The sequence below is a fragment of the Rhipicephalus microplus genome, chromosome X (assembly GCF_043290135.1).
Source record: "Rhipicephalus microplus isolate Deutch F79 chromosome X, USDA_Rmic, whole genome shotgun sequence".
Classification (NCBI taxonomy): Eukaryota; Metazoa; Arthropoda; class Arachnida; order Ixodida; family Ixodidae; genus Rhipicephalus; species Rhipicephalus microplus.
In genome coordinates, this window is record NC_134710.1 from 67,222,517 (window position 1) to 67,250,165 (window position 27,649).

Consider the following 27,649-nt stretch of genomic DNA (forward strand, 5'->3'; position numbering starts at 1 on the left):
ATCAATAAATCGCTTCATTATTAATATGAAAGTGTGCACAAATTACAGGACTCTAAAGGAAATACCATCAGACCACTTCCACCAACGAACAGACCATAGTTCTTTACACGTCAGAATCTTTCGAAGCCGATAAATAATGCTGCAAGTATATAATGCCTGCGTTTGTAAACACGCATTACATTGTCAAGCAGTTCCGTTCAGATAGAACAATAAATGGAGCTAGTTCGTCCTCGTTTACAATTCTTGCGAAAGTCCTGTTTTATAAGTACAAACAAACAAAGAAACACCAAATGAGACATTTCCAGGAATAACAGCATTTGTATTTAATTTTCGACTTTGCACTGATGTTAGGGTTTTTTGTAGCACCGTCGTGGTGGCACCGCTGCTGCATTTAAAACCTGCAAGAAAGATCATAAAAACTTAGAAGGCGCTGAAGCATACATTTTAGCGTAGCACATGAATAGACATTACAGTTGATGAGCTATGCCTTTTTTAAATAGTGAAATACATTTATCAGTTATATTAAATTATCCGTCGGGATTCAATGTCGAACCACATAGCCTTGACTTCATGCTGCGTTGAAAAAAAACTAACCACTATACCTCAGTTCAGAGGGCTGCCGATTTATCAGTAGTTGGAGAGAAGCCAGCTATCACGAACAGAGGAATCAGCTGAGTCAGCTTCTCTAAGGCAGTATTGCAGAATAACCTCCTTTCACGATTCCAATAGCACCCAATGTATGACTACGCCATGCAACAGTGGGTGTATATTCCACAACTTTGTTTTATACAAAGTTACACATTAAAATCCCTCTTTTTGAACTGGAACTATATTGAGGGCTCATGCACAGAGGTGCAAAGTCTTAGGCATGTGCAGGGTTTTCCTACACTTGGGTGGCAGGGAGGTTCACCACGGCACTAACCCTTACTTATTTAAGTAAGCTTACAATTTTGTAGCCCCCGTCTTAGTTAACAAGTTGGGGGAGAGGTGGGTTGCCCCCACTCTTATGCGCACGCCTATGTGCAAGATGAAATTGAGCAACAAACAGGCACATGAAATGTAGAGCTACGTCTAGGTTATACAGCTACACAACTCTAGTGAAAACAATCAAAATTGTGCTTTTTGTAACCTACAGTATATTACACACATATGCATGTTGTAACATGTTACAGGTCATTTCTACACATCTTTCTACAAGCAACAGATTGGAGGAAGCAAGCAAAACATTTTTGTACCCTTGATTATTTTTGCATATTATTCAATAGCTAAAGATACATTCTTTAGGTACCTTGAAGAGGTGACAAAAGCTTTATAAAAAAAGAAATATTTTTACCTAGCCCCATGCTTTAGAGTGCACAGTTGCCCATGTTCACTAACCAGTATTGCAAATTATGAAATTGATCGCTGGTCATTAATAAGCACAAGAATCTACACTGGGGTGTGTTGGCATTTACTGAACGTCTTGATAGGACAAGGATAGGAACTCTTTCTAAAGAAAACTTTCAACAGCAGCAAAAACATGCACAATCAAAAGGGCGACAACACGAGCTAGCACTACTTTGTGTCCTCTCCTTTTTCTCTGTTGATAATTTACCATACGTTACAAAAGTTTTTAGGCGATGAATTACCAACCCGACCAAACACTTGCATTACTCAAGTATTTAAGGAAATAGCACATCACATTGTTGAACTCATGACTATTTTAGACCATGCAGATGCCAAAAATATTGCCTGAACCCTTATGTCACAGAGATAATACAATTTAGAGTGTATGTAGGAGCTCAGCGAGGAAATAAAATGTACACTCAGGAGTGAACAGCATCATGAGCTAAGACGCCGACACAGAAAGAATAATGGATGCAGCAGTTTATGTATTTGCTTGCACTCCTGTTTCCTCCCAAGTACGTACCAACATGCCCAGTATGGTCAACATATATGTACAGTACTCATGGATTGAAAGAGGACATTCGTAGCGTGTGGCCGCCAATGAATGTGCCGCTGCTCATGGGTGCTCACGCAACCGGGATGTTGCACTGTTGTATAGAGTGAGGGCAAAAACAGCTAAAAAGCAGGCTTACTCCTTCTGGTCGCTAAAGAGTTGGCATTTAGTTTCCAAACTGCACACTGCCAGCGTGACGCTGCAAGGCTCACGCATTTTTGCATGCATGCAGCCCGAATTGATGGAACTGTGCGAACCATTTATATTGTGGCGCTAGCAGAACACGCTTTCGATTGGCGCCCTTCGACGATGGGGCACGTAGGCTGCGCAAGTAAGTAATTGGATACCGCTAAGATGTTGCACCTGCAATGCGCTCAATGACATAATAAATAGCTGCACAAAAGCAAAAGTTTTTCAAGCTTTTTGTCACAACGAAAAAGAAAAGCACCAGCCACGGGCCTGTTTGCGTGCAGCAATAAAACAATAACTAAGTACTTTCTTGTCTCACCCCAAGCAGTGAATAGTGCGGCTATTTTGCGTGGCAAGCATTTGTAGAGCTGTCGGCCACAGAACGACGAGGGAGCTTCTCACATTTTTATTCAACAATAGGCCGCAGTTTGCCCTAACGACACTAATACATGATATTATTTCCATGTTGCATGAAGGAAAGCATGCCACACATTTTCTTTCTTTTCGAGACAGAAACCACGAAGTAAACTTTTCATGCCTCTGTGCAGATGTTTATCATATCAAACAAACGCACACAAAGCACAATCTACTAACTGAATCCTGTGTCTTACTTGCACAGCATGCGTACTGCATTGCCTAAGCACGCAGAACGAGAGGGTCGTCTGCTGGCGTGGCAATAAAAGTGGTGAGCAGCGGCGAGCCAGTTTGGTAGACATGCGAATGTGCGTGAGCCTTGCAGCGCTGCCCTGGTAGTGTACACGTGAAGAACTACAGGCCGACAATTTGGCAATCGGAAGGAATAGCCATGCTCCCTAGGTCTTCCCCGTGTCGCCCTATACCACAACGGAACGCATTGGTTCTGCGCGCACCCACGAGCGGCGGCACATGTACCGTCGGCCACATGCTCCGAGTGTCCTGTTTCAATCCATGAGTACTGTACTTCCAAAAGAGCATGAATTCATTCAATAATTTAACTGTGCAGTCCAACAAGACTGTTCAAGGCACTATCACACAGACTACACTTCTCTGTATGATAGGCCTTTATGTCTTGTGAGCTGTGTTACATAAACACATTCATGGTATTGTCATAGATTGCAGTGGGAACATGTTCCAAACAAAGCGATGAAACATGAGTATGTGCTGCCTCCCAAGAAAAGCTGTCCCTAATTCAGATGATCAAACTCTCAGGCATAAGGATTGTCTGAGAAGGCTTTGTTAGAAAGGAATAAGTACCTGCATGTTGCACGATGTTACTTATAGCAAGATTGCACTACAACTTAAAAAAATACCACAAATCTGCTCATACACGTGAAAATTCGAAAACGAGCTGAAACAATAACCCTCGGGACTTCGTTGAACACGAATTCGCTGAATTTTTGCGCCAGAGTGTGCACATAGCAAAAGTGTGCGTATTTATATTCATTAAATTTTTAGACTTCATTGTTGTTTGCAGTCCCTTTAAAAGGCACAGAAAATGAATGACACTTCTACATGTAAAAAAAAGAACTTAGTTAAAAAATCTTTTATTTCCACTAAAAAAAAATTCAAGGTAAAAGCTATCATCACGACAATAAGCGAAACATGATTATAAGTAAGATTTCACTGCACACAATTTCATGGCAGTCCAAACACAATAGATGTTGACGGAGGAAACTTGAAAAGACCAACAAATCCTATAAGAGGGAATGTCGCTGCAGCCAACATTCCAACTTATATAATATTTAGCACAATGTAACACAAAGACCATGAGAGAGGACGCAGCACGTGCCCCAACTTTATATAAAATGGTTAATTGCAACCGAAGCACTAAAAAATACAAGGGTGAGCATCATGTCGTAAATTTTTGTGCTTCCGTTGCAATAACCCATTTTGCTTAAAGCGCACCGGTCTCATCTTTATGTTATATTGAGCTAAATATTACCTAATGTTTAACAAACAATGCTGAATGTTCTTCCTTGTGCAACCCTTTAACAAGAACTCTTGCCTTGCTCAAGACAGCAGAGACAAGGAACAGCTGTTCCAATTATCAAGACGCCTCCAAGTGTCACAACAGTGGCTCCGGCAACATTCCATGTCCAAGGAATACTGCACTGAAGTGCAGGACATAGGCTTCCCACACCTAAGCTAAAAGACAGTGTATGCTATACCTCATTAGGGGCTATGTGTCCGAACAATCACTTTGTAGTAACAAAAAGAAATGCCTACCACCTAATAAGGCTCGTTAGGGCTTGCAGGAAGACCGCTCCAATCGCACACTGCAACCTGTCCTCTGTGTCGGGACCATGAACAGCTACCATCCCCGATACATACATAAAAGATGCCACAGAACATTACTTTCACACACAACAAACGTTATATCACACACAGATAGCGAGTACCAAACATGTCTTAGCAAAGTGTATACTGATACATTAATCGTAGCTGTGGCATTGCACGTACCCGTCCGCTTCAGCTACGGGAGGTGCGGGGTTCGATCCCCAGTGCCAGCCGGCACCCACCGGTAGCTAAGCAGAGTACAGGCGGGCTTCGAGGGACTGTGACGCGTCGCCCCAGTGGTGAAGCTTACTCTGCCTGGAGGACTCTCAACCCATGGCGCGGGACCCGGTATACTGATACATTAAAGGGTAAATCCTTGAATAAAGGGATCATGGCACAATCAAAACAGGCAATATTAGACTAGCCCCTTCTTGCTGACAATTGACAAAGTGCCAATGAATGTTACGCATTCACAAAACTACGTAATAACACTATGCAGAGCATGCACATGTGTGGGGGATCTAAATGATGAAAACAATATTTGCTTGCAAAAAGAGCATGGTTTATGCGCACATGGGGTGTGTAAGAACGAGCCATATATATTGTATTACACCATAAATGTAAGCTATTCAGAAAACAAACTGTTGGTACTCTGAAGCAAATTACCATGTAGTTTGAATTTCATTCACACAAGCTATCTGTAGGATTTCTTTTATTACATAAGCCCTTCACAAAAATATTAAATTCTGAAACTCTCTGTCAACATCTGGAAACATAGAAATAAAATCTTTTTGCTTCTACTTTACTGCCTCAAAAAACAAAATAAATACTATATCCTTGAATGCTACACATAGGTTATACATCCTCGTCACACAAGCAAGTAGGCGATATTAGTACAACACTGATGCAAAAAAAGAAAGCACGGAAATACAACTTAAAGCACCTGGTATGCTTCAAGGAGAAAATAAAGATTTATATAGCTGACAAAAGTTTACACAAATATTCCAACAAAGGGTGTCATGTGCTAGCTTAATTAACTAAATTGAATTCCCATATTCTACTAACACTCGATACTGTTATGCCAGCGAGTCCTCGTCAAACGTCCGTGCCTCGGAAAAAGGCAATCTGGGTCAAGGCCAGCCCGCAGTCGGCCTGGCGCGATCACTTCGACGGCGTGAACACGCGCGGCGCCCCTCTGGCCCACGTGCAGTGAGTCAGCTGCGCGCGTGACAGCGAGCCGGCGTCCGCGTGTCTGGTGGTCTGACGCATGGCGCGGCGACCCCCATTGGCGGAATCTGCCCTGACGACCAGCGGCGCTTCTGATTGGACATTTTGGTTGGACCCGGTGTAAATAAAAGAAGCCCTGCGGCGCGTCGCGATCGGAGGTCCTACGAGAGAGGAGTCCCCGTGTCGGAGAGCCGACATGTGTGTGAGTAAGCGGTCTTAGGCGAAAGGCTGACCTATGTGTTAGAGAGGAGAGCGCGGCTCTTCGAGTCTCTGTCGGCCCCCGTGCCGAAATTGTAACGCCTCTGTAAATATGCTGTACATAAACCTTGTTTAACTCACCGTCGTCTCGTCCGCTCGTCTTATCAGCTCTGCGCAGAAGCAGTCGCGAGCTGAGAAACATACGCTACCAAACGGCTGGTGACCTTCCCGGCGGAGTTGAAAGCAATGGCGCCTCCGGGGCCGTGTTGGCGTCGCCGTCTTTCGCAACAGTGGTGGCTTCGGCGGGATCGGTCCGCCTTCGCAACAGTGGAGGTCAGCGGCGGGATTTCGGAGGTGGCTTCGCAACAGTGGTGGCAGCGGTGGGATCGGTCCGTCGTTCTCAACAGTGGTTGGCAGCTGCGGGATCGGCCGGCGTCAGCGACATCGATGCGGTGAGTGCCTGATGTTTTCCCCTCAGTTCACCAGACTACTCTAGCTCAGGTTGTAGTAGTTTAGAGAAGGGCTGTGTGAAGCATTAGAGTGAGCTTTGATCGTTTCAAGCAAAGTCGAAGTGCTTTGAAACCAAAGTTAATGCGGAGGGGGTAAACACGGGAGAATGAAAAATTGCTTGCCCGTCTTGCTAGTTGACTTATAGTGGGTACGGCAAGTAAATTGTTAACAGGGGCAAACAGCAAGAGGCTAGTGTGAACGATGGAGAACCTTAAAGTGAAGGAACTCATCGAAATTTGTGAGGAACTCGGCATTACTTTGGGCCGTGCGAAACGAAAGCAAGCGATCCTTGCGATCATGAAAGATGAGGGAGTGTCGGCTGAGGAAGTCGATGAGGCCTGGGTGGATATTAAAGCACGCCGTGAGGAGGCTGAAAGGCGAGAAGTAGAAGCTCGCGAACGTGAGGAGGCTGAAAGGCGAGAAGCTCGTGAAGAAGCTGAAAGGCGCGAAGCTCGCGAAGAAGCTGAAAGGCGCGAAGCTCGCGAACGTGAAGAAGCTGAAAGGAGCGAACGTCGCGAGGAGGCCGAGAGACAGGAGCGTCTCGAGTTGAAACGACTAGAATTGGCAATCCTACAGTGTTCGCAGGTGCCTAGCGTAGCTTCTCAGGTCAGCGGTTTTAGAATTCGGGACCAACTGCCACCGTTCGTAGTAGGCGAGGACATGGCGAAGTATCTCGTCAAGTTTGAACACGTCTGTGAGCGAAACGCTTTGGAGCGGTCTCTTTGGGCGCAGAACCTGTTAGCTCTTCTTCCCGGCGAAGTGTGCTTGTCGAGGGAAGCGTTTGAGAGCTATAACGAGGTTAAGGAAGTGCTCTTGAGACGTTATAAGTTGTCACCCGAGGCTTTCAGGCAAAGGTTCCGGTATGCTGAAAAAGGGAATGAGTCACACGTTGACTTCGCGTTTCGTCTTAAAGCCGATTTAATTGAATGGCTCAAGGGCGAAGGTGTTTATGACGACCGCGATAAAGTGGTGGAATGCGTTGCATTGGAGCAATTCTACCGCTGCATCGAGGATAATGTCAGACTTTGGCTGCAGGACAGACTTAGTGAAGTACAGCTAAACAAGGCAGCAGAGTTAGCTGAGGAGTATTATACTCGCCGAAAGTTGCACAGCAGGGCAGTGCGCGTTGAAAAAGATGAGAGAAAAGAGGGCTTTTCAAGGAAACCTGATCAACGGAAATCCGTTCCGCACCGTAATTTCAAAAAGGACCCGTGTCTTACGAAGGACAGTGTAGGGGAAGGGCAAACAGAATCGGAAAACAAACGGAAGCCGCTAATCTGCTACAACTGTAAAAAGGAAGGGCACATCGCGAGAAACTGTCAGGAAAAGTTTGCCTTCGCAACGATCCCAGAATCAGAAAAAAACATTCGGTTGTTGGAGCCGTATCTCCAAGAAATTAGGGTCAATGAGAAAACGTGCCGAGCACTTAGAGACTCAGCGGCAACCATGGACGTTGTCCATCCTTCATTGGTGTCTCCGGATGACTTCACAGGAGAATGCGCGTGGATCAGGCAAGTCGCCGAGGTGCAGAGTGTTCGCTTACCAATCGCCACGGTTGTCATTGAAGGCCCGTTCGGTAAGCTTCGCACCGAAGCAGCTGTGTCTGCCGCGCTAAATGATCGTTTTCCTTATCTTTTCTCCAACAACTCGGAGCAGCTTCTCAAAGAGCAGGGCAAATCGTTCTTCCCCAACTTAGCGTGCATGGCTCTCACGCGATCGCAAGCGCGAAAGCTTTCGCGGAAGCTTGACCTGGTTCCATGCGGTGAACTCTCAAGTGACCTTGTCGGCGGGTCGATGGAACACCAGAAAGGAAATTTTTCGCATGAGTCATGTGAGCAGTCACGCGAGCGGCCCGTCACCGAACCTAGCTGCGCGGTTTCCGGAGAAAGGGGAGACGACATGGCGCCATTGAATCAGAGCGAGAGGGCTGCAACGCTCTCGCCTGTAGCGGAAAGTTGGAGCGAGCTGCCGAGAGTTGATCGAGAGACGCTCATTCGAGAGCAGCGTGAGGACCTCTCGATTGAAGCGCTAGTGGAAAGCCAGGTTGAAACGCTAGTGGAAAGCCAAATTGAAGCGCTAGTGGAAAGCCAAATTGAAGCCCTAGTGGAAAGCCAGAAAAACGCGGCAAAAGTGCTGTCGAAGGAGCACTACGAGAAATCGGGGAAGAAGCGCGCTTTTGAAGTTGATAATCAGGTAATGCTGCTGCAGCCGTCCAAAAGGAACAAGCTTGAGGTTGATTGGGAAGGGCCCGCCAAAGTATTATCGAAGCCTTGCGATACAAATTATGAAGTGAAATTAGGAAGGCGGCCGGACAAAATTTACAACTTGATGAAACCATACGTTCAACATCAAGCGGTCGTAAATCTGTTGTTGAATGCTTCAAAGGAAGAGGAAGCAGAAATTTTGAGTTCTAGTGAGGTAATTGAAGGGGGATCGAAAGTAATCCGGGAGCAGATAAACCTAGAGCCTAGCTTAAGTGAAGGAGGACCTGAGAAAGAGGACCTGAGAAGGATTGGTTCCGAGTTTGAAGACGTGTTTTCGGACTGCCCCGGAAACATGAGGGTGATCGAACACGATATCGAGCTAAGCGGTGAGGAGTCAATCCGTAGCAAGCCGTATCGTTGTTCCCATGTGCAACGTCGAAAGTGTGAGCCGCTCTTGGTGCCGCATAGGTATCGTCGCCTAAAAGTGGCCGGTCACTGAAGTGGAGCATGTTGCTCCACAGCGCAACTTTGACGTTCGCTATAAAAGAAAAAAAAATAAAGGAAAGGTAAACGCTAATGCAGGTGCATTGAGCAGTGCGTTCCAGCTAGTAACTTCTCAACCTTTCGGTTTCTGGCTGGCGATTCGGGGCAAAATTTTGACCTCATCACGACCTGGGCTGAGCGCTCTCGTTCAGAGTGATCTCAAGGGGCCAACTTTGTGGTATTCTAATTCGTTACGTTGTTGTACGTGGGAAAAAAAATTGAGTTGTCATTTTAAGAGTCTTTTGTCCCACATGTGCCTCTTGATGTAGAGGGAACAAAATTCCGATAAACACGTAGATAGGTATATGTTGTACTATACTTTGTCTGGTGTTCTGTCGGGTGACCGAGGGCACTTGCTGGTGTCGTGTGTTGTCTGTTGTCGAACCGTTCTTGGCAAGTTGCAGAACCATCGACAAGTGCTGAAACCGAAGATGGTCAGAAGAGACGAGTGAAGCTGGTCGACAAGTTGTGGCGACAAGCCAGTGGAGCTGGGATCCGTCGTCAGAAATGGGATGTGTTCCCGGAACAGTCTGGAGCTGTATTCTCCCCATGGCCCCGGAGGCGAACCTGGAGGGACCTGGCGAACGAGCGCACCTGACATCCGAGCCCCGTGGAAGCAGCTCGTCCTTCCGGTGCATTGTCTGGCGGCGGGGGTGCTGTTATGCCAGCGAGTCCTCGTCAAACGTCCGTGCCTCGGAAAAAGGCAATCTGGGTCAAGGCCAGCCTGCAGTCGGCCTGGCGCGATCACTTCGACGGCGTGAACACGCGCGGCGCCCCTCTGGCCCACGTGCAGTGAGTCAGCTGCGCGCGTGACAGCGAGCCGGCGTCCGCGTGTCTGGTGGTCTGACGCATGGCGCGGCGACCCCCATTGGCGGAATCTGCCCTGACGACCAGCGGCGCTTCTGATTGGACATTTTGGTTGGACCCGGTGTAAATAAAAGAAGCCCTGCGGCGCGTCGCGATCGGAGGTCCTACGAGAGAGGAGTCCCCGTGTCGGAGAGCCGACATGTGTGTGAGTAAGCGGTCTTAGGCGAAAGGCTGACCTATGTGTTAGAGAGGAGAGCGCGGCTCTTCGAGTCTCTGTCGGCCCCCGTGCCGAAATTGTAACGCCTCTGTAAATATGCTGTACATAAACCTTGTTTAACTCACCGTCGTCTCGTCCGCTCGTCTTATCAGCTCTGCGCAGAAGCAGTCGCGAGCTGAGAAACATACGCTACCAAACGGCTGGTGACCTTCCCGGCGGAGTTGAAAGCAGTGGCGCCTCCGGGGCCGTGTTGGCGTCGCTGTCTTTCGCAACAGTGGTGGCTTCGGCGGGATCGGTCCGCCTTCGCAACAGTGGAGGTCAGCGGCGGGATTTCGGAGGTGGCTTCGCAACAATACCAACATATCTTCAATACAGCGGTAGGAGTGTACTCATAGTTTCAGCACATAGTTTAGATTAGTGAAATACGTATACTTCAAAATAGCTCTCTTAAAATATTTATGAGGGAGCTAGGGTGAAATTCTAACCATAGAAAAATTACATAGATTTCTGGCACAAGGATTCGGAGCGCAGTCACGAAACCACATTCATGTGTGCTTGACAGGGCTGTGCGTTTTTCTATCTACGTGCCCAGTCGTGTGATTGTTTTGCGCGTAAAAACGCACAAACTATCGAGTTGGGTGAACGTGAACTGCTCTCGCGACACCAGTATGTTTAAAAGCAGACACTTTTACAGGGCTACAAGGGATCAAAGGATAATCACGTGCAGTAAACAGCCAAAGAATGACAGCACGACATGAGGCTTGCATCACCGAACTATAGATCAAGTAGCGCAACGCGAATCTATAACGTGCAATCAACGTACACAGCGACTGTGTCTTACGGTGATATAAAATAAGCCACCTCAAAACATACCTGCCTATCGGGTCTCTGGTTCGTCATCCCCGCTGTGCCAACAAGCCGCCCGAGCCATCGCTTCCTGCATACCATTTGTCACGCAATGAAGTAACCCAGTTACGTAGTTCAGCGACTTTGTTCAACTTACCGAAGTTTTGAGATTGGCTGAGCACTCTTCAGTGGCCCGTCAAAAAGCTCACGCTCTCGCGTAAGTCACTTGTTGTCACAGCAGGGGTTGTGGTTTGTCCTCGGAAATACACTTGACATTGAATGACGCGAACAACACGAGTAATCGATAAATGGAGGAAGAAATCACTTTTCAGAGCGAACACAAGGCACGCGCCCGATGCGGTATTTGGAGCGGACACGTACGGCGAGCCATCGTCCGCCACTCGATCAAAGCAGCAGAACTTCCCCACACGCGGAAACTATCCCGTAGACGAATTCCAAATGAGGATAAGTATACAATGCACGCAATATTTATCAACACGGCAATTATGTAACCACGGACTCCACCACATGTTCTTGCGTTAAGTTGGTGGTGAGCCTGCAGTACAACGAGGCCTGTTGCAACTGCTAATTTACAAGCTTAACGAAAACTAGTGTGCAGGTGACAGAACTAACGTGTCACTATACAAATATTTCACAATAACAATCAAGTGTATCCATAACTTTTCAGGCGAAATGAAGCTTTTTTAATTATTCATTTGCAATATATGCGGTTATGCAGTTGTAAGTATTTTGTTTTGCATAAATAAAAAAGGTTTTCTAACTCATGTCAAAAGCGATGGTCATCTCTGAGTCTCTGCAACACAAGGCCAATAAGTACAAGTCTCAGAGGCAATGCTTTTGAAGCTGCGGCTTTTTTCGTGTGCAGAAAAGAATGAGTGGCATGCATTCCTGCTCTACAAAGAAGAAAGGTATCTGACCGGGTGTCCGTTCCTTTACGTCTCTATGCAGTGGCGTAGCCAGGGGCGATCACACCGAGTCCGTTACCCCTTCCTGCCCTCCCCCCTCCCCATGCCTTTCAGGTGATCTTTTTTTTTGCGTGGTATACATAGAGCAAACTGACTTTTCACCTGCTCCCCCCCCCCTTCCCCGAGATCAACGAGGGATTTCTTTCTTTACCTTGTTTTGTTTTTGTTTTTTATTCTACGCCGCTGTCTCTACGTGACAGCTAGCGTTGTCACAGCAAAACAGTGGCGGGATGAGAGGCATGAATGCGCATGAAAACTTCTCTCTTCCTCTCCATCATGCCTCGGCTCTCCACCTCCTACCGGTAGCGATGAGGGGGAGAGGGGCACACACTTGGCAGCTGCCGCTCCCAGCCATATTTTTGTTGTAAAAGTATGACTGATATTTAAATACGCTTTCATATGCTCACTACAACGATACGATGAGTTTATCTCCTGTGCTGCCCTCGGTGTCCACTGAGCCCCACCGTGGTGGTCTAGAAACTAAGGTACTTGGCTGCGAACCTGCAGGTCGCGGGATCGAATCCCGGATGCGGCGGCTTCATTTTCGATGGAGGCGGAAATGTTATAGGCCCGTGTGCTCAGATTTGTGTGCACGTTAAAGAACCCCAGGTGGTCGAAATTTCCGGAGCCCTCCACTACGGCGTCTCTCGTAATCATAACGTGGTTGTGGGACGTTAAACCCCACAAATCAATCAATCATCGGTGTCCACTGATCGCCTAATGGAACCATCCCCCTCCATGCAAATGGCAAATTGGCACGTCTATGCAACTGTTTGGTGTACCGCTTCAGCGTAAGCGATCGTTGCTATGCTTATTATATTTAAATACATATTCAAAATTTATGCGCGCAAGGTGGTGGAAAGCACCCCTGATAGCCCCAGTAAAGTTTGCCTCTACATCGCGCTTCTGGCACTATTATCTCATCATCATCATCATCATCATCATCATCATCATCATCATCATCATCATCATCATCATCATCATCATCATCATCAATAATAATAATAATAATAATAATAATAATAATAATAATAATAATAATAATAATAATAATAATAATAATAATAATAATAATAATAATAATAATAATAATAATAATAATAATAATAATAATAATAATAATCGTTATTGTTGTTGTTTTTTAGATGATCATGTACAACCTTATAATTGTTTCTGGGCACGCTACATGAATAAGTAAATAATAAATCATTGATTACTAATGAAATCGCAAGCCTTAGATGCCTCATTAAAAGTAAAATTTGACCGTTGGCAGCGTCTCGCATCCTGCAATGTAGGGAACGATGGATGCATGCAAAAAGTAATCACCACGAGATGACGTGTCATTATAGCGCCACATGATAGTCATTACATCGCACATAACCCCATCATAGCTTGTCCAAAGGCTGCAGGCTGGCTGATTGGCTACGCAAAATGGTGTCATTATAACCATGGAGGCAATGCATAACCACATTAGTTGCAGAAAGTTTTCGAAGGGCGGCCGGATGAACACATCAACTGATTGAAAAAAAAAAGAGATGGCTATCGCCTTCGAGTTGTCTTACGTGAATTAATGCATAACAGACTCTGTATTATTATTATTATTATTATTATTATTATTATTATTATTATTATTATTATTATTATTATTATTATTATTATTGCTCTTATATGGTCTAGCTGATTTACATTTAAGCATGGGTACGAAGACATTCCCTTCATGACGATGTTATATTTACTGAAACATGGTCAAAAAATCTATGGCAATACAAACTGTTTAGTGTTTTACATTTCCGAAAGACAACATGTACGTGAATGTCGAGATCAGCAAGTAATTGAATTACACGTTAAGAAATCACAGATCATCGAAATTTCTGAAGCGGCGTTTTTCATTATCATATAGTGGTTTTGGGATCTAGAATTACCGCGATTATTACATTTAGTAGTAAGAAATTGAGTTTTTGTTGGCTTTAAAAGATTAACGAAATTTTTTTCGTTGTGATGTGTTTTGACATTAGGACACGCACTGGAAAGTCTGCGTACTTTGATCATCAGAAATCCTGGTGCATGTTGTCATCTGAGTCTCTATTGCTCACCTAATGCTAAAAGACATTAGGCTTTGCAGGTTTAATGTCAATCTAGTGACTCATTAGGTGTGCATTAGCTGCACATTAGACTCTCAAAATTCATTTTTATAAGGGCGGTTAATTTAAGGTCAGCGTTGTTTAGACTTTTTCGAGAATCGTGAAAACATGCTTGAAAGCACTACGCCAATGGACCTTATAACATCTAAACATAAATTATATTGGCTAATAGAAGTAAACTAATAGTTCTGTGTTTTAGGAATCTTTATACAGTTTTGCCGAATTTCCAATTAAAATAAACGTCTGCCTTAAATTGTGATAGGCTGAGTTTGATGCACGGGTATTGACTTCACAAAATGGTGTACTTAACGAGAAAGGCAACGACGAGAAAGGCAGTCTCTGTTCAGATAGGGAAACGTTATTAATTGGCTAGCTTTGGCACACTGCGTTATAATGAGGCGTTGTACCGTAAAGACTTTTGAATACAGAAGAAAAAAAAAAGGCCCTCGTGATTTGAGACTGTGGCGTTATCATTCCGTCATTTATGCAAAATTTGTATGCCATTTCCTTTTTAGGAGACAATTAAGTGCCAATAAAACTTTTTCGGTGTCGTGAGCAGGAAGTTCCTCGTTCTAAAGCTGAAATGATAGATCTTGTTTTGTTTTTTTTTCAAAATTCAGTCATTTACCGGCACGCACATTAATGAAGGTTAGTTTTTGTTCGCAGTACAAGAAAAACTCCAGGTTGTTTTTCGTCAACCTTTTTGCTTTTCTTTGTGGCTGAATAATTTTCTTGATAATCGTGAGACGTCGGTGACTTTTTTTTACAGAAAAAGCTGTTATCATATCACTACGAGGGTGCCGTATTTGTCCGTCGCCATGGGTTTCCGTAATAGGTATTGCTCGAAATATTAAAAAGAAAACAAAAAATGATATCCAGGATGTACTGGGGTTAGAGCCTGGGTCCTCTCTGACAGCCCAGTATTCTACCACAGAGCCATGCCGTTGCTTTAGACTCCGCAGCGAAAACACCCTATATATAGGCGCTGTATAGGGAAGAACCACGTTAACATGTGAAATATAGCGTAGTAGAAGAGGTGTCACGCAACGATCAGGTGTCACACTGCGCTAAACCCAGCTGGCGTCGCATAATACGAACTGCGTGACAAGTGGGTCGTTTAATTGTCTAGAAAAAGTGTTTGACGATTTTGAGCACTTCGTACTCATGGTATAGCGCAGTGAGCCGTCCCGAAGCTTGAACGAGCATTAAGGGCTTATAGCCAGCTTGAGTGCCTCCAACCAATTACAAATGGTTCAGTCATAATTCATTGTCATCAGCCCCGCCGCGGTGGTCTAGTGGCTAAGGTACTCGGCTGCTGACCCGCAGGTCGCGGGTTCAAATCCCGGATGCGGCGGCTGCATTTCCGATGGAGGCGGAAATGTCGTAGGCCCGTGTGCTCAGATTTGGGAGCACGTTAAAGATCCCCAGGTGGTCAAAATTTCCGGAGTCCTCCACTACGGCGTCTCTCATAATCATATGGTGGTTTTGGGACGTTAAACCCCACAAATCAATCAATTCATTGTCACCATCCGTGACACCAATTTATGTGCTGGGTATTTTGAAACTATACTGGTATTAGTTGCCCCAAAGGAGTTTTCAATGGGTTTGATAAATAATGATCTTCCAGCTTTCGCTGTACATAACTGTGCTGTGCTTTCTGCACACGTCTGGTGTTTTCTTTTTTCGTCTCCTTTCGTAATGCGAAAAATATTTTGCCGATTTGTGGAGCCTTGAAGTGTGCATCGATTTCCCATAGCGCCTGCTGGATCTATACACATTTTTTTGCCACTTGAATTGTTTTAGTTCTGTGATCTGACCGCGCAGACACAGGTTGCGAACATCCGCACGTTGAAGCAACCTCCTGTTTCCTTTACTCGCTTAAAAACACGTCTGTAATAAACGATGCGGCCAGACCGCACACCAAAGACCGACGATCCGGGTAAGAATACTTTCAGTACATACGCGATGTTAATCGAGACCTGGGAGACTGTTTTTTCTATATAGCGTTGTCCGCTTCGATACATGCGTCATATAAAGGCTGGTGCACACCGGCAACTAGCAGTGGTCGCACGACCATTTGCGACTGGTCGCAAACAGTCGCGAACGGTCGCAAAGCGACTGCGTTGGCTAGTCGCTTCCTGACCGATTTTTCAGTCGCGTGACTGCAGTTGCAAAGCTGCTGAAACCAATCAGCGATTTGTTGTTTTTTTCATTTTTTTTTCATTGCGCTGACCTTCTGCCGCCAGATACAAACGAGTACGTTCCTTTGGGTCTGTGGCACCATGGCCACCATGGAATACCTTGCTTGGAGATGGCAGGGTGCAGCAGTTCGAGCAAAGTGTCGAATTTACGTGGCGGGATTCCCAAGGAGCTAAATACCGTGAAAGTAAAGAGAAAATAAATCTTTCCCCCGTATTCAGACTCGTTTTTTGTCTTGAACTTGACTTGTCACCGCTTTCAATGCAGCGCGTTTGGAACGCGTTCGTGCTTCATGCCTTCGCAACGCCTTAAGACACCGCGTTCGAGACCCGTTTGTGCTGCATTTGAGGCTGTGGCAAGTCAAGAGAAATTCAAGAGCGTTTATGAATACGCTACGACTCTAGGAAATACTCCTCGTTGTCTCAGCGCTGCTCGGGAGGTATAGATGGCTTGCATGGCCGGCCAACTCTCGCGATCGAAGGAATGGTCGCACCCACCACCGGCTTTTAGGGGCGAAGCTCCTTACAGCGGCACCCGTTCGTCCCTCGTAGTCTGTAACAAGTATAACATTTTGACCTCCAAGGTGGTGCCGGTGAGAGACTTCTTCTGTGCGTTGTTGAACAATAAAAAATAGTGCTCAATGTACATGTCAATGGCTGCTAATGGGGTATGAGAGACAGGAGCATTCGGCTTTTAGTTAACGTGCACGCTGCGATCCGCATTAGCAGCCATTGCCTGTACATTGAGCACTATCTGAAGGGAAAGGGATGCTACGTTATACCCGCTGGGTGTAACCACCTTAGTTTTAGAAAGGTTTAGCGAGCGTTGATCCGTAGTGCCATGAATACAATGAACCAGTATATACCAAGAATGAACTCGAGGTAGTTAAAGGTGGGAAGTAGGTACGAAGCGCAAGCCGTAAGAAATTAAAAGCTGAATCCTCCTGTCTCTCATTTCACATTAGCAGCCACTGGCATGTGCATTGAGCACTATCTGACAGGAAAAGGTTGCTACGTTATACTCGCTGAGCGTAACCACCTTGGTTTTACAAAGGTTTAGCGAGCATTGAGCCGCAGTGCCATGAATACAGTGAACTAGTATATACCATGAACTCAAGGTGGTTGAAGGTGGGAAGTAGACCCGAAGCGCAAGCCGCAAGAAAGTGTGCGTGCGCCACCTCTCGTTTAGTCCTTGGAATGTCCACTGAATGGTGGTGCTTCTATATGGGGAATATATGATGAAAAGATGCGAGATGGCGGTACTTGGAGTATTGAATAGATGGACGAACGGGCACACAGGCAGATGCATGAATGGACGCATGAACGGACGCAGGGGCGGATGCATGGACGAACGCAGGAACGGACGCACGCACGGATGGGCGGATGGACGCATGGACGGTCGCACAGACGGAAGGAAGCAAGAACGAATGGACGGACGAATGCTTCGCCCCACTCTCCATCATTCACTCAGTGGATATGCTGCCAATTTTTTTAAATGCGAAGCATTTCTCAGCGAACTTCGGCGACTTTGAGCGTATCAATCTATCTAGCCGCCTAAAACATTTAGCTCTCCTGGCCGTTTCGATGATGGTATCAATACCAAACTTGGTATGGCATAACATAGCTGTATGAAGAACATATTTTACTAGTCATGACATGAAATTTACGAAATGTATGTCATGAATGTCATGATTTACATTTCATGGTCTCGCAGCTCTTGCGGTGGTTTCGTTCACATGGCATGTTGCAAAACTTGTATGGTATGACATGATTGCATGGCGAACACAAGCAACAGACCCTAACATGAAAATCATGGCATGTGTGTCATGTAAGAACATGTCTACATGCCGTGGTCATGATGCACTCGCGGCCGTTTCGCTAGCTTCACTTGTACCAAATTTTGTATTACGGGACGTGAATCAATGACGAAGGTATGATACTGGTGCAAACATGATAAACATGAGATGCGTGTCATGTAACAACATGACTGCATGCCACGCTCATGATGCACTCACGACCATTTCGCTAGCTTCACATATGCCAAATTTGGTATTACGTGACGTCAATGGATGACGAAGGTATGCTACTGGTGGAAACATGGTAATAATGAGATGCGTGTCGTGTGAGAACATGACTACATGCCACAATGAAGGCGCCAATACATTTCGACGTGGTGCACGTGCTTGCCGGCGTTCATTGCGTTGCGTCACGCCAGGCGCCGGTCCTGCCATATTCTGCAGGCGCGCGCTGCGCCGCGTTGCTTTGACGCATGCGCCTTTTAGCGCGCCCGGCGTCCCTCCGTCACGAAAAGAGAGAGACGCAGTGTTGTCTGGGTAACGCATCGGCGCGAAATGCAGCATGTCGCGCCGGTTGCCGTCGGGCCTCGCTGACGGACGCTGGTCGCGCCTGGCGTCAGACTATAGAGTGCTCGCGTTTTGCTAACGCAGCGTCACTGTGCGCAGCGGGCGAGCACGTCAACGCTACATTGGAGTATATTGGGCCCTTCATGATGCGTTCACTGCCGTTTCGCTAGCTCCACATATGCCAAATTTGGTGTTACGTGACGTCAATCTCTTGTTCAGTTTAATTACGATACCTACCACCCTTTCATTAATGCTATAGTATTCCTCTATGTTGCCAACTATGTTTTTGTGAATTAAGAACCCCACTCCCAGCTCTCTTCTGTCAGCCAAGCCCCGATAGCAAAGGACGTGCCCGTTCTCTAGCACCGTATAGGCCTCATCTGTCCTCCTAACCTCACTGAGCCCTATTATATCCCATTTAACACCCTTTAGCTCCTCCAATAGTACAGCTAGACTTCCCTAACTAGATAAGGTTCTAGCGTTAAACGTTGCCAAGTTCAGGTTCCAATGGTGGCCTGTCCGGATCCAGAGATTCTTAGCACCCTCTGCTGCGTTGCAGATCTGACCGCCGCCGTGGTCAGTTGCTTCGCAGCTGCTGGTGACTGAGGGCCGTGAGTTAATTGACGTATGCATGTATGCAACTGACGTATGAATGTATGTATGACGTATGCAAGATGATAGAGTGCTGCCACCTACCCGTGTCTCTGCGTTCTACAGGTTGTTTCGTATTGCAATATTACTGCGACATGGGGCTCATGTCTTATGCAGTGCCCCCAGGATCTCAATCAACGATCTTCTCGCGCAGCACATCAAATAAACGTTTTATCCTTCTCTCTGCAGGCAGAAGACTATCGTCTTTCGACGACACTTGTAGCTATACACGCAGATTCGCGGCTATTTTTTAACCATGGCATACAGAGCATGAAGTAGCACTCGACCACATCTGCCAGCCCCACCCCCCTTTCTGAGCAAGGTGGTGCCCCCCTCCCTAAAAAATTCTGCCTGCGTCCTATCCCAGAGGGGGAGGGTTGGAGGCATGTGAGCAGCAGCCACCCCCTTCCCCTCCAATACTCTAAGGAGGGGCAAGCCAGCCTACATACCTCTACCTAGTCGGAACTTCTTTGTCAGGCTTTCATCGTACTTGGTGTTATATTCTCACGTCTTCTGCCAAGCGTGTGGTCCGAAAGATGCTCATTTGTAAGCTGCCGGCTATAGGCACTCGCAGATGCTGATCTTCCCGTCAGTCGCGTGAAATATCGCACATTTCGGTCACTCGCTTGAGGCCCTAGCACGTACCCGGCGCTCAAGTGGTCCGGGACAGCAGCAACATTAAACGCTGTCACTGGGAGGCGATGTGGGAGAAGTGCATTGCGGTAGAGTGAGTGATGAGGCAGAGCGATTGCTTTATAAGGCAGACGGTGTCCTCTTAAAAGCGGATTGCGCGTTATGATCACGTGACTCGTGCGTGCTGCTGCCGCCGACAGCTCTCTCGCCGTCATCGCATCCTCGACGGCGCGGCGAAATCCAGCGCAAGGCGCATGAGAAGGTCGGCTGGTGTCTTCCCCGGCCCGCGCAACCCTGTTTCCTGGCTCCTTTCGCATAACAAGGCGCGTACATCTCCTGCCATTGTTCGAACTCGTTCTGTTCGGCGGCCCCCGCTTGCGTAGGCGATCGCCGTGGTGGGCGCCGCTGCTTGCTGCTGGAGAGAAGAGATGGACCGATACGACCGCGCCGCTGCCGCCTTTTGTCCGCGGCACACTTCCTACACTTGGTCACAGCGGTTCGGTGCAGCACCGCTACAACGCTGGTCAATCTGGTCGCGAGTCTGCGCGCGTCCGAACTCACATTTAATTCGCCTTGGTTCGGCGAGCCCTACGAAGGCGGCCGACCCGAGGGACTGTGCTGTCACCGCCGTATCAGAATTCGCTCTCTGTTGCGGGGAGCTGCAGTGCACACGTCACTGGATCGTAGCGTTGCGTCAGTACGTTCTGTTAACCTCGCGTCCTTGGGCCTCTGGGGAGAACCGCTCTCAAACAGTGATGGTGCGCCTATCGGGCATCGTCATGATTGGACGACACAAAGGCTGGTGACGACACCATCGCAAACTAAACTGCGGCCACCGTTCTATAAGTATCTGAATCTGCCCGAGTGGCACCGCGCACGAACAAAAGGCGCAGCCAAAGGTCGCCTACGCGCCATTCTCAATGGGCTCAGTGCCGTGAGACGCGCTTGCTGAATTGATGCGAGCGCACAGACGCACGTATTCTATCTACCCACAACACTATTTGAGAAAAAAAAAATAAACACGCATTACTTCAAGTGAGCTTGAATTTGAAGCGCCCTATCCACTTTCACTTCGAGGGCACACAAGATATGGGGAGCAAAGAAAAAGTGGAGGGTGGTGCGAAGACGGTTCTATCGTAAAAAAACACGGTATTGCGCGCATCACCGGTCACTGCGTCAAACTGTCGGCGACGGGGAGTGTTCAAGTCTGCGAGTGGGATGGCCCTTTCTTTGAATAGAAAAAGATGACATGCGAGCGTGAGAGGTTTCCTTATTGGTCAACCTTCGCTCGCGATCTGAGTGACTGTGTGCGTCTGTGTGTGCTACACAGGCTTTGGGAGCGGTATCCACACTTCACGTTCATGTATGTATACACCTTCCTGCGCTAAACGCGTTCGCTAAGAATCGGGGTCACTCCGCTGCAATTTCTCGAGCTGCGCCGCACTCTCAATGCGGCTCGGCTCATACAGCTCATCTCGAATGAACCCCGCTTCGGCGTGCACATACGGTCGTCCAACCAGGCGTGCACATCTGTGCAGCCGCATCTATAGCGAAGACAGCTTTGTACAGCACTTGTGCGCGCGCTGTTTGTACACAGAGCGTCTCTAGGAATACTTTTGCGTCGTACAAGTGCGCAGTGGCACTTCTCTCTCTTGAGAGATAATCCAGCAGCGTTCAACGTGCGTATACGGACGCAATGCGGTGGCAGGGGTGCATTCCAGCTTGCGTTGAATTATGGATGAATTTACATATGGTAGCCACGGTGGAGGACAAAGCGAAACGTGACTACGGTCATTCCGGTGGCATTACATATGTAGGGCCTGCGTGGAAGTGTACGCGGTGTTTTCGTTGGTCGCGGCCGCAGTATTAAGCTGCACCGTCCGGGTCTTAATTGCGTCTAGCTATTCATTTGTAAAACCCGAACATCAAGCTCTCTCGCTTTAACTCTCACATCGTGCGCACATGCGGCCTCTTCGCTTCTGCCGGGCCTAAATGGAGGGGCTTAACTCATTTCCCGGACTTAGCGAGCCCGACTGAGTGCGTCAAAGCGGGGTAAAAAGGACTTTAAAAAAGTGGGGGGGGGGGGGGGGGCGTAATCCTCGAAAAAAAAAAAAAACACGGATAGCGCGAGTGGGACGGGCGGCGCAAAGTGGCGTGCTGACGCTGAGTCGAGTCTGGCTCTTTCATTAGCGAGCCGGGCCCCAGCGACCTACACTGAAAGCGCGGGAACTTTGTTGCGGGAGATGTAAACGTCCTGCGAGCCCAGGTATGCGGGCGAGCGGTGGACGCATCGAAGCGTGGGCGTGCATCGATACGTTCACGTGTGTGCACCACCGAGAAGTGCCTGTGTTCTTGACGCTGAAAAGGAGCTTTTGTGCGCCGCACTGGCGATGAGCAGCTAATTTCGAGGCTCTTCGATCCCGCTGGCTTACGCAGTTCCTAGGAAGCGGATGGCGGCTTGTTTACACACCACGGTGGAAGGAAGCTGCCAACGTCCGAGCTTGATTACTGCGTCCGATGCAGCGCGCTTGAAGCGACAAACTGGTGCTGCTCGCCGTGTACAGGATTAGGATTTGCTCGCTCATGTATGGGATTAGAAAACTCGAGTTTCTGCGACTAATAACCCAACTATTGCTATGAGAAAGTGTCATTATCATGATAATAATAATCATCATATATTATTATTATTATTATTATTATTATTATTATTATTATTATTATTATTATTATTATTATTATTATTATTATTATTATTATTATTATTATTATTATTATTATTATTATTCACGTTATCAAACCTGTGAGCACCAATGCATTCGTAAAGTTTTTTTGTTACTGAGCCATAGAATACAGAATCGACATATGCGATATAAGACCGTTCTTCGGTAAAAGGAAATTCTTGTCCAGCAAGGGCCATTCATTATTTGCCTATATGACGACTCCAGTTGATGCCAAAGGTCTACAGTGATACTCCGAAATTATACCACCCCCACGCATATCTTCCCGCCTCACTGCTTCACCGTTTTCTATCGACCTCAGACCCCGTGCATTGCTTCTTAGTGCCGGGAGGACAGAAGATGGTCAGGGTGCTGTTTTTTTTTGTTTATACAGCGTAAGTTGTAATACCAGAAAAAAGTTTTGTGTGGGCACCAGTTCTCGCCTCTTGCGCATCAAGAATGCAATGTTGCGTTGATATGACACACGCGATGTTCATGCCCATTCCCAGGTGACGACGGCCCAAGGCGCGAGAAGCGGGAGAGAATGGTGCATGGTGCGACGGCTCGATTAAAAGAAAGACAGTGCTTTCCAAAAAATATCCACGGACTTTATAGTTTCAGGCACCGAGCATCGCCCTCTACGTCAGTGCTGCTCAACATGCTGGCTGGGCCGCAAAGGAGTAGGCCTTTTTCGGGAGGATGCCACCTATTCCACTATGGCGATTACACGAGCACATTCAGTGAATCTGCGAGGAAAGTGTACCACCATGTTGTAAAAGGTCACTTCCATCCTCCTGCGAGAAAGAGCCGTCTTTTAGCGAGTCAGCGGGGATTGTGACTGTCTACGCTACATCGAAGGACTGCACAGATTGAGCACATTACTTTTCGAAGGCTTTCTTCGGCCAGTAATAAATACTTTTGCGCACGATGGGTAGAATGTTCGCAATAATCCTGGGGAGTAGTGTCTGGGGATTAAATTATCATTAGTTGTGGATAAGATGTCTTTGAGCCTGTCGAGTGGTTTATTGAGCAGCAAGTTATTCTCTGAAAAGTAAGGCTTAAACGTGAAAAACAAATATCTGGTAAGAACATTGGGGTGCAGGTGTCTAACACGAGCATGCCCCCCCCCCCCCCGCTTAGCCACGAAAGAAGATTCACTGACCTACAGAGAGGAACAGGAGGGAAAGGAAAGGCGGGGATGTTAACCAGTCTGAAACGACCGGTATGCTACCCTACACAAGGGATAGGGATGAGGGAGTTTGAAAAATGGAAATGGGGCGAGAGAGGAGAGCACGCACACGCGTTGGGCTCACAAATACTGATGACTTCGAACATGCTGACGCGCACAAACTGACGAAAGTCCGAAAAGACGTGCTATTAGTCCACTGGCGTTCCACCGAATGATGGGTGCTTCCTTGACTTCCCAGAAATCATGATGATCGTTAGCCCTATTTCTACTCGAGCGATTCAAGTACTGGGCTTAAGGTGTCCAGTACTATGAGAGCGCTTCGAGCAGACATCGTTCCCATGTCCAACAAGATCTCTTGAACGGCATCCATGAGAGAACGAAGCATAGTTATGACTTTGCCATTTTTCTTATGTGTGTAATCAGTGGTTGGTGACGACCCCTGAGTTGGCGTGGTCTTCTGAAGTTCTATGGTTAGCGGACGACTTGGAAGAATAGGCTATTCCTCTGTAGAAATATCCCTCTCCGCAGTCTTCTTTGAGTTTGTCGGTCCTGTTGCGGCTTGACTTAGTGATGCAGCAGTAGAGGTGGCGCTGTCGTTTCGACCTTGCGCAGTCTTTGAGGTCGAACGATGGCGTCGACGCCGCTGTCGACGCCGGACGGTTTCAGCAGCATCTCTGTGGGTCGAATTGTCTCTGACCATTTGCTTAAGCACTGCGCGCTCCTTCTTAATTCAAGGGCAGTCTTTCGATGAGGCATTGTGTGAGCCATTACAGTTACCGCATTTAAGAAATGTGCTTTAACAAGGTGCTTCATTGGACTGGTTGGTGCTGCATGGTAGACGAAGAAAGTGCTTAACAGCGCAAACGACAAGAGGGGATAGAAGAGGATATGAATCAGCGCTCTGTTCTCGTCTCTTCTATTCCCCCCCCCCCCCCTGTCGTTTGCACTGTTAAGCACTTTCTTCGTCTACTAAGAAATGTGGATTGACACGCATCTTCCGAATGAGGCTCTGTGCACCGGGGGCACCATAGCAAGTTTGGGCACACGCCCTTGACGTGACCTAGTTCAAAGCACTAGCGACACTGAAGTGGCTTTTGCGCAAAAGGCCGAAATGGATGTCGAAAACGTCTGACTTTGACATGAGATGGTGCGCAGTCACCTTTGAAGACCAGTTTCACACAGCGTGACTTCCCAAGGCAGTGTACCTGAGTGATGACGGTACCCTCATTTTCTGGTTTAATGAGTGTATGCAATTCAGCGTCGGGAATCACAATGTCTATGTTGTATATCACACCGGCTATGGATGCGTTGTCAATCGGTATCAAGGGGCACGCTTTGATGCCGCCTAGCTCAGTCACTTGTTTGATTGATCCAAGCGCATTCACGTGGCCTACGTCTATGGCGAGTATATTTTTTCGCATATTTACTCTGATTTCTTTGATTTCGTTAGGCAACACACGTTCCAAAAAAGTGGATAGTGCTTGCCTGTTCAGCAGTCGTAGGTTTCCTGAGGACTCTTCTGGCACGAAGATGATGACATGTGGCTAGCGTTCATGCCTTGACTTCATAGTCGCTGTACTCGCAGAAGTGGGCGAAGCTGCGTTGACGATCTTCCTTTTCACCCTCTTGATCCGGGCAGGAAGGAAATCATCGTCGGATGAGTCGTCCTCCGAGGCGTCTGAGTACATCTCAGTGTACTGACTGTCACTGAGTGAGGTTCCTCTCTTCCTCGCAGTGGTCGGCCGAGACGACTGCTGGCCAGGCGGTCCTCCGGAAGGCCCCGCGTCCATGGCCGTAAGACGCGGAGCCGAGGCACCAGAAAACTTTGAAGGTTTCACCGAAAAAAATGGAGAGCACAGAGAGAAGCGCTTGGATACCTGAACACATCGTCATCGTCCAAGATACATTATCAATAACGCTAACTGTATTCTTGTCTGTGTTGACGCCAAGCGTCAGCGCATTTCAAACTACAGATACGTCAAACATTAATCCGTGCAAAGCTAGAATATGCTTCTGCCGCATGCAAACCAACTCAGTCAACGTTGACTGAAACTGTTGGAGCGGCCCAAACCATTCAGCTTCATTTATCTTCAAGAATTACGCTTGTACTGCAGGCGTCACTTAAATGATATCCACTCATCCTAATGATTGGGTAACAAGAATAACCGTTTCGCGTTCATCGCTCTCTTCATAAAATTTTTTTTCAAAATCAAGTCTTTCATCGGGAATTAAGCTCAGAACCTGCTTGCTTTTGTTCACATGTTCACCTCTCGAAAAACGTAGCCGTCACTCTCTGCTGCACTAATACCATTTTACGTATTTAGTTTCCTTCCGTAGAAAAGCGGGAACTTAGAATCACTTTCACCCTCTATCGCTACCACCCACAAAGAGCCAAGCCAGGGTCGTAGCCAGAATTTTTTTTTTACGAAGGAAGGGGGGGGGGGTCGATACAGCCATACTTCATGTATGTTTGTGCGTGCGTTTTCATGTGTGCGTGTATATGTACGCAAGCAAAATTAGAAAAATCTCCCCCCCCCCCTGGCTACGCTCATGGACGTAGCGTTAGTCAAACGTGCAGTTTCTGGACGCTTAGTAATGTACCTGCCAACATGCTTTTCCTTTGCTTCACGGCTGCTATTTGCTTTGTATTTATATTGTGCTCAACCCCTCTGTAACGCCCATAGGTTCTCGCAATTATACCAACTAATACATAAAAAGTAAGCATAACACGCTGCTTTCGTGATCCAAAATTACCCTTTAAGGAACCATACCAGCAAAATATAACCAAGCACTTGTATTAATGAGAGGGATTTTTTTAGATTCAATGAAACCCGTTGAAGCAAAAGAAAACATGGTCATTATGGAGGCTTCCGTCAAACCTGTAGATTGAAGAACAAGCTATCATCCGCTCACCCCAATTGTAAAACTTGTTTGAAGCATTTAGCACTCGAGAGAAGTTTGTACTGTTGGTTCCATCGGTTTAAATAAATGTTACTTACACTTCATGCAGCCGATGAACCTTTAAACCTCCCTTCGTGAATTTATTTGTCTGCTTCTCTGCTATCGCTATCAATCCGGTCGCTTGGACAAACCTGAAATTAATTTCCCTTTAGACCCAAAATGGATGTAGTCCTATGCAATAAGTACATCATGTTGCCTTATCATATTCCACTGCAAGATACACATCCTTTCTCTTTCTGAACGCGCTTTAACACAGCACCGTATCTGCTAAAATATGTTCGTTAAACGTATGCTGCTTCATTTGCTTTCACCTTTCTAAATTTTTTTTTTCTGCAACAGTTACAGGTCTTGTCCTACCTGAGGTCAGCCCACATTCGTATAATATGCCCGTATTCACACACGACTGACAAAAGGGAACATTGTGACTCTGGAATCAGCCTCGGCTACCTGCGGCCCACGTGGCAGTATTTATTACGCTGCCCCGACACATAGTAACAGCCCCCCTCTTGTCACTTCCTGTCGAAAAGCCAGGACGTGGCAGTTTTGACTTTAAAATGGTGTTTTCTCTTGCCACCTGTTTGACTGCAACATTGTGATATGCGTGCTGCAAATAAACGGAATGTCTAATTCCGTTTCACAAATTATTGGCACTTCACTTTGCGTGAAAAGCCCTACCACCGGTTTGTTCCTACCCCAGGCGCCCCACTGTGCCGGCTTCTTGCCACTCCGCCCTCCATCTCAAAGGTCCCCGACCCCTTCCTTAGAGCGTATCCTATGGGAATATTGAAGCATAACACAAAATAACAGCGTTGCAGCCTCAAACAGGGACAGCCTCCGCACACTCTGGGCCGTTCAGTAAGCCGAGGAAGCCACC

General features: G+C 47.0%; 2 long non-coding RNA genes across 3 annotated transcripts in view; one reads left to right on the plus strand and one right to left on the minus strand.

Annotated features, from left to right (window-relative positions):
- The window catches only part of LOC142775584 (uncharacterized), a 179,180-nt gene extending 151,764 nt beyond the window's left edge, over positions 1-27,416 (plus strand). For both annotated transcript variants that reach the window (XR_012886799.1, XR_012886798.1), the window contains one exon: positions 27,115-27,416. This is a non-coding gene — a long non-coding RNA (uncharacterized LOC142775584). The remainder of the gene's footprint in view (positions 1-27,114) is intronic.
- Positions 299-11,489, minus strand: LOC142775582 (uncharacterized). The gene is made up of 3 exons (XR_012886797.1): positions 10,964-11,489; positions 4,334-4,418; positions 299-398 (listed from the first exon to the last, which is right to left on the minus strand). It is a non-coding gene; the product is annotated as an uncharacterized LOC142775582 (long non-coding RNA).
- Positions 27,417-27,649: the final 233 nt, after the last annotated feature.